Below are 7,293 nucleotides of genomic sequence, written 5' to 3' on the forward strand. Positions count from 1 at the left end.
TTCCAGCGTTGAATGTCCCCGCGTAGTTGGAAGATGTTCATGCTGCTGCTGCTCGGAAGTTCACGTTGTGGTGCACCTCTTCAGGTCTGTAGATTTTCCATAATCATCCCCATTCTGGCACCACTTATGTAAGGGGGTTTGTTTGTGTTATTGCCCCAGATGATGATTACATGAATATTTTGTCAGGATTTGTAAGCGGCAATACACAAACACCGAGAAGTAAGTTTAAACAGTTTTATTAACAAAGGCTGATTATAAAACATGCACGCTACGTGCACCCATCATCACTGTGTCTGACATCCTAACACCGGCTAATTACAGTCATATCTAAAGGCTCCATGGTGAGCTAAGAAAAGAGACATATTCGTGCCCAAGGCCGCGCTAGTTAATACTGCACGCTGCGGACAGCGGTCAGTGGTGTACTCGCTCAGTGTTGCACTGTGGCCGGACACACGTGTACTGACCAAGCAAATAGTCAGCATTCCAGATAGGCCGGCTGGCAAGTGCGTGTTATGTACCGTATGGCTGTGTACAACCCGTAGACCCTTACACTGCAGTTATAACTTCTACTTATGGTTGGTATATACACTCCTGGAAATTGAAATAAGAACACCGTGAATTCATTGTCCCAGGAAGGGGAAACTTTATTGACACATTCCTGGGGTCAGATACATCACATGATCACACTGACAGAACCACAGGCACATAGACACAGGCAACAGAGCATGCACAATGTCGGCACTAGTACAGTGTATATCCACCTTTCGCAGCAATGCAGGCTGCTATTCTCCCATGGAGACGATCGTAGAGATGCTGGATGTAGTCCTGTGGAACGGCTTGCCATGCCATTTCCACCTGGCGCCTCAGTTGGACCAGCGTTCGTGCTGGACGTGCAGACCGTGTGAGACGACGCTTCATCCAGTCCCAAACATGCTCAATGGGGGACAGATCCGGAGATCTTGCTGGCCAGGGTAGTTGACTTACACCTTCTAGAGCACGTAGGGTGGCACGGGATACATGCGGACGTGCATTGTCCTTTTGGAACAGCAAGTTCCCTTGCCGGTCTAGGAATGGTAGAACGATGGGTTCGATGACGGTTTGGATGTACCGTGCACTATTCAGTGTCCCCTCGACGATCACCAGTGGTGTATGGCCAGTGTAGGAGATCGCTCCCCACACCATGATGCCGGGTGTTGGCCCTGTGTGCCTCGGTCGTATGCAGTCCTGATTGTGGCGCTCACCTGCACGGCGCCAAACACGCATACGACCATCATTGGCACCAAGGCAGAAGCGACTCTCATCGCTGAAGACGACACGTCTCCATTCGTCCCTCCATTCACGCCTGTCGCGACACCACTGGAGGCGGGCTGCACGATGTTGGGGCATGAGCGGAAGACGGCCTAACGGTGTGCGGGACCGTAGCCCAGCTTCATGGAGACGGTTGCGAATGGTCCTCGCCGATACTCCAGGAACAACAGTGTCCCTAATTTGCTGGGAAGTGGCGGTGCGGTCCCCTACGGCACTGCGTAGGATCCTACGGTCTTGGCATGCATCCGTGCGTCGCTGCGGTCCGGTCCCAGGTCGACGGGCACGTGCACCTTCCGCCGACCACTGGCGACAACATCGATGTACTGTGGAGACCTCACGCTCCACGTGTTCAGCAATTCGGCGGTACGTCCACCCGGCCTCCCGCATGCCCACTATACGCCCTCGCTCAAAGTCCGTCAACTGCACATACGGTTCACGTCCACGCTGTCGCGGCATGCTACCAGTGTTAAAGACTGCGATGGAGCTCCGTATGCCACGGCAAACTGGCTGACACTGACGGCGGCGGTGCACAAATGCTGCGCAGCTAGCGCCATTCGATGGCCAACACCGCGGTTCCTGGTGTGTCCGCTGTGCCGTGCGTGTGATCATTGCTTGTACAGCCCTCTCGCAGTGTCCGGAGCAAGTATGGTGGGTCTGACACACCGGTGTCAATGTGTTCTTTTTTTCCATTTCCAGGAGTGTAGTTCAGCTGAGAGGAAGAAAAGTCATTACTGTGGTATGGTGCCTCTTCACTCACCATTAATTTATCAAGAGCTTCTTGATACCATTTCCCTCCCCACACGTGGAATTCTCAGGGATCCCCCCCCCCCCAGCCCATACAAGTCTGAGTAGCCATCCCGGTTGTGTCTGTAGGTGAATGAGGTGGCACAGACGCTGCAACATTTATTTAACAGCTGAAACATCAACATATTTACTTACACCACTTACAACATCCTTAAATTTATACATGATATTTTTGTCCTTGGACATAACTGTTCCACAATGTCACAATTCTATTGTAATATGAATCACTGTCTGTCAGTAAAATGTTCAATAACTTGATGATTATCATCAGATTAATAGTGTAATGCTAGATGCTTTTGTTCTCAGTGTGAGTGTTCTGAGATTTGAGTGGAGCTTGGTGTGTAGCATCTTAAAAAGACATGCAGGGGCTACATTTGCTTGCAGTGAGTCAAAGCGATGATGGTGTCCTCTCATGGCAAATGTGGTACCACCCTTCAGAAGACGGTAAGCTGTGGAGAGTGTGTGACCTGACTGTGGTACCCTGGTGGGGCATTTAAAATCTTGTCTTTTGCAGCAATATGTGTGGCATGCAGTGCAGTACAGCGTTGATGCCACAGTATGCTCTAGAAACTCTTGTAGACAGTTCTTTGAACAGTTAGTCTTAGTCACAAAAGTCTTGCCATACATTTACTCTCTTATAAAGTTTGTTGAAAAAAATCAATTACGGTTTAAAAACAACAGTAACATTCATAAATACAATACTAAAAGCAGAAATAGCTTACACATCTACCACTCGTACTCAGTGTGGCACAGAAAGAAGTGTGATTGAGCCATAGAAATCATTACACACATGCCAAATTATCTGAAGAATTTGGTGGGTAATTATATTAAATTGAAACACAATGTGAAATCATACAAATGGTCAGCATATTGTTGTATTTTCCACTGATAATTACTACGAATGTGAAACCGACTCTTATCAGGTTGCAATAATGGTCCATGGAGCATCGCAAATAACTACCTAAATACTTCCATACAATTTTATTAAGTATGTCTAGAGAAAAATCCGTGAAATGTAACTACGGATATATGATGCCAGATCAAATGTCTGCCAAGCAAACAGCAGCAGAGACCAAATAGAACAGATTGTCACAGAATCACTAGCTTCTGGACCTGTTTCTTCACCTACCTTTTTTATTAGTTAATTAATTCAATCACACCATGTGTTTTGAAAGGCAGTTATCACACAGACGAAGTACTGGGTAGTAGACAGCACATAAACAAGAGTGTGTGCATGTATATTGTTGAAAAAGTGGAGAGCAGTTTTCTTACTAGCATAATATATTGACTGGAGGCATCTTTACTGATGTTAGCAAATACTGACTTGTCCCACAACCAACTAAGATGGCATTGTGGTTAATGCACTGGGCCATAGTCCCATAATCAGGAGTTCCAAGTTAAAATCTTCTTCTGACTACCCAGATTTAGTTTTTCTGTAGTTTCCTATATCGCTTAAGGTTTGGGGGCTGATGACTTTTAAAAATATGTGCACATATTGTTGATGATGTTTCCCTTCATTCCTGCATGTGTTTCCTGTGAAATTGCACATCTCGATAGAAACTGTAGTTCAAATATTGTTCACTAGATGTCTATGCATGCTGAGGATGCTTTATATTTTTTTTCTCTAACTGGATCTTCACATCAGTATCTCTTTGCCCTATGCATCCACATTTACGAGAGACAGTTTGATCAATGGCTACATTGCTTGGAGGTATCTCATGAGTTTGATGGCAGTGACTTTGGTTTTTCAAAAGATGGTGGTACAGACAAATCTGGGGGTGATGTGGACTATGTCCGTTTAAAGAAGAGAGATCATAGAGCTTAAACAAACAATGTTTAGTACAAAATAATTGCCATCTGTATTCAGATCCCAGTGAAAGTACATTCAGTATGTCATTCTAAAATATGTTTTATTTTTTCACATAAGACTTTTTATGGCAAAATCAGAAGGGGAAGGTGGACATAAAGTCACCTTGAGCAAGCAGTGCGTGTATTCCATTGGACATCACACATGAAGACTGTAAAAGACCAAAGGTGAGGGCAGACAGTGAAGAAAGTTGGATGATCACTGATTGTGTCCTACATTTTTCATAAATTCCAAATACAGTAGTGCAATATAAGAATAGATTGGGGTATGCTCATTAAAGCATAAGGAAGTCATGAGAGCTGGCCGGTGTGGCCGAGCAGTTATAGGTGCTTCAGTCTGGAACCGCGCGTCCGCTACGGCGCAGGTTCGAATCCTGCCTCGGGCATGGATGTATGTGATGTCCTTAGGTTAGTTAGGTTTAAGCAGTTCTAAGTTGTAGGGGACTGATGACTCCAGATGTTAAGTCCCATAGTGCTCAGAGCCATTTGAACCATTTTGAAGTCTAGCTCTATACTGTCAAAATAGAAAAGAGTTTTCATCTATGAAATGAAATGAGTAGAATGCTCCCATAGAAGAATAAAGCTGACTTGAAACACGTGATACAAAGATTCAAGCTACCAATGTAGTGAGTTGTAATGGCAGCTTTATGCTGCATTGTTCTGGTTGTTGGGTGGAGGAACAGTTGTGGGCTTGTCAGGGTGGCCGTTTTGACCTCTTCACCTCAAAAGTGCAGGTTCACTACTGGGGAACAGAAGAAATTTCAGCAATGCTTCTGTTGCAGACAGATTAATTTATTAATCTTGTCTGCAGTGTGGCGATAGTCCAGGCCTATGGCCAACTGTGTCCCGATTGGTGGTTGGCAGTGTCCAGTGATGGTGGTTGCTTAGGTGGTTGACGCGTATTAGGGCCCTCCTGATCTATGGGTGGCGTCTTCAGGCAGTAATCAAAACATCCTGGGTCCCAATTCAAACTCAGCCACTGCTAAAATTCCGAATAAAAATCATCAGAAAATGTGCCCAAAGGCTTCCGGCATAAGAAGTCACCTTCATTCTACCAACGGTCTTGGCAAAGAGTGTGGAGGAGAGGGCAAAGGTTCAGGGCAGTCACTTGCCCTTGGGATGGGAAACACCCTATGAGGTGGAAGAATCAGCAGTGATCAACGGCATGAAGATGCAGAAGGCAATGGAAACCTCTGCATGAAAGGTGCAGAATATGGTTCAACAGGACACATGTCCTGTAATTGAAAAAATGTCATGATGATCTCTCCATTGGCAAAAGATTCCTGATTAGTCCTCCATTCTGATCTCGTGGAGGAAACTGACAAGGGGGAGGTGACGACAAGGAAAAGTTGGAATAACAAACAAAGAAATAACGGTCTATGAGTTGGAGTATGGAACATCAGAAGTGAGATCATAGTAGAAAAGCTAGAAAATCTGAAAAGGGAAATACAAATGTTCAAGCCAGATATAGTGGAGGCCAGAGAAAATAAATGGAAAGAAGTTAAGGATTTCTGATCAGAAGAGTACAGGGTATAACAGCCGCAGAAAATGGTATAACTGAAGTGGGATTCATTATGAATATGAAGGTGGGACAGAAAGTGGCAACAGTTCAGTGATAAGGTTGTTCTCATCAGATTCATCAGCAAACCAACATCGACAATGATAGTTCAGGTACACACGCCAACTTCGAAAGCGGAAGGTGAAGAGATAGAGAAAGTATATCAGAATACCGATTGGGTGATTCAGTACGTGAAGGGATATGAAAATCTGATAATCTTTGGTGATTGGAATGCAGTTGTAGGGAAAGAATAAAAGAAAGCGTTACATGAGAATATGGGCTTCGCACTAAGAATAGGAAAGCCATAGAACTAACTGATGTCTTCAATAAATTACAAATGGTAATAATGAGTACCCTGCTTAAGAATCACAAGAGGAGGAGGTATAATTGAAAAGACCCAAAGACAAGGGTAGATTCAAGCTTAATTACATCATGATCAGAGACAGATTCTGAAATCAGATACTGGAGTGTAAGGCATACCTGTGCAGATATAGACTCTGATCACAATTTGGTAATGATGAAGAACAGGCTGAGGTTTATTGGGCAAGCACAGTGCTGGACAAACAGACATAGATAATTGCGAAGAGACTGTGGGTAACATAAAAAATACTTCAAGTCATCGACGAAAGAAGGAAATACAAAAATGTTCAGGGAAACATGAATACAGCAACAAAAATCCCTTTGCAATGAAATAAAAAGCAAGTGCAGAGCAGCCAATGTGAAATGGCCGCAGGAAAGGTAAAAAAAAAAGTTGTCTGGAGGACTGTCTAAGCATATAGAAAAGTCAAAACAATCTTTGTGAATTCAAAAGTAAGGGTGACAACATTAAGTATGTGATGGGAATTCTGCTGTTCAGATGGAAAGAGTACAATGAAGGCATCTATGAGGGAGAGGACTTGTCTGATGTGTTAGAAGAATAATTTGGAGTTGGTATGGAAGAGATAGGGGATCCAGTATTAGAATCAGAAGTTAAGAGAGCTCTGGAGGACTTGGGATCAAGAAGGAATAGATAACATTCGATCAGAATTTCTAAAATCATTAGCAGAAGTGGCAACCAAATAACTATTCAAGTTGGCATGTAGAATGTGTGTGACTGGCAGTGTACTATCAGACTTTCAGGAAAATATCATTCACAAAATTCTGAAGGTAGAAAGAGCAGATCGGTGCAAGTACTATCAAACAATCAGCTTAACAGCTCATGCATCCAAGCTGTTAACAAGAATAATAGACAGAAGAATGGAAAAGAAAATTGAGGATCTTTTAGGTGATGTTCAGTTTGGCTTTAGGAAAGGTAAATGCATCAGAGAGAAAATTCTGACATTGCACTTGATAATGGAAGCAAAAGTGAAGAAAAATCAGGAGAGGCTTATAGGATTTGTTAACGTAGAAAAAATGTTTGACAATGTAAAATGGTGCGAGATGTTCGAAATTCTGAGAAAAATGGGAATAAGTTATAGGGAGAGGCTGGTAATATACAACAAGTACAATAAGTGAGAGGGAACATTAAGACTGGAAGACCAAGTATGAAGTCCTCAGATTAAAAAGGGTGTAAGACAGGGATGCAGTCATTAGCATCTAATGTTTAATCTGTGCATTGATGATGTAATGACAGAAATAGAAGAAAGTGTCAACAGCGGGATTAAAATTCAGGGTAAAAGGGTATCAGTGATAAATTCGACAATGAGATTGCTATTCTTAATGAAAATGAAGAATTACATTATCTGATGCAGGGAGTGAACAGTCTACTGAGTATTGAA

Source organism: Schistocerca cancellata, chromosome 3 (genome assembly GCF_023864275.1).
Source record: "Schistocerca cancellata isolate TAMUIC-IGC-003103 chromosome 3, iqSchCanc2.1, whole genome shotgun sequence".
NCBI lineage: Eukaryota > Metazoa > Arthropoda > Insecta > Orthoptera > Acrididae > Schistocerca > Schistocerca cancellata.